This window comes from Galeopterus variegatus, unplaced genomic scaffold (genome assembly GCF_000696425.1).
Source record: "Galeopterus variegatus unplaced genomic scaffold, G_variegatus-3.0.2 Scaffold341, whole genome shotgun sequence".
Lineage (NCBI taxonomy): Eukaryota > Metazoa > Chordata > Mammalia > Dermoptera > Cynocephalidae > Galeopterus > Galeopterus variegatus.
In genome coordinates, this window is record NW_007726452.1 from 166,822 (window position 1) to 167,743 (window position 922).

A 922-nucleotide genomic window follows, 5' to 3' on the forward strand; every position below is an offset into this window, starting at 1 on the left:
CGGCGCCCGGAGAGAAGCAGGGAGCCGCCGCTCGCCGCGTTGTCTTCGTTTCGTGCAGTAAAGAATTGTCATTAGGTTTGCGTATGGCATGTGCCATTACCCCACCGTAAAACTAAAATTAGCAAAATGTCAGGAATGGAAAGATTGATTCACCAAGATGCAATTATCATTTAAAAGTGCTTGATTGAGGTACTGATGTTCAGTGATTTATTCTGCATACCATATACATAATTAAAGGAGTGTAGTGGAGTAATTTATCAATCTAGTTGAGACTGGAGGGGTGAGGAGGGAGCTGCTGTATGTTTGTTTTATTAAAATGCTCCGAGGTCTAGTCCCGCCCCCCTTTTGCGAGAGTGAAACTGATGATTTCTCCAGCTCGCGAGGAGAGAGTCAACGGTTTGGGATTGTGGGGGAGAGGGAGAGACGGAGAAGAAAAGGCGGCTCCAGGCAAAGGCAAGGACAAAATAGGATAAAGGGGGGTAAAAACAAAAACAAAAAACAAAAAAAAGAAGGAAAAGGCACTTGATCAGACGTGGTGCTTGGCACCCCGAGCCCGTGTGCTCCGTTTCCCCTGCCACCCGCCCCTCCTCTTGCAGTATCCTTACATCTCCCCCTCCCCCCAGCCTTTTTTACGCGAGGTTTCAAAGGCTGTGAGCTGCTCTCCTTTTGCCATTCGTCTTCTGTCACTTCCTTCCTGGACGCAGTTTTCTGGACGAATCTGGTTACTTTTAATCCGACCGGCCGCGGAGAGCCACTTTCTCCTCCTCCTCCTCCTCCTCTTCCTCCTTCTCCGCCTTCCTCCTACTCCTCCTCTCCGGAGCGGCCTCGGTGCACGCGAATGCGCGGCCCCGCGCGCTCCCCCCCCCCCCCCCCCCCCCCCCCCCCCCCCCCCCCCCCCCCCCCCCCCCCCCCCCCCCCCCCC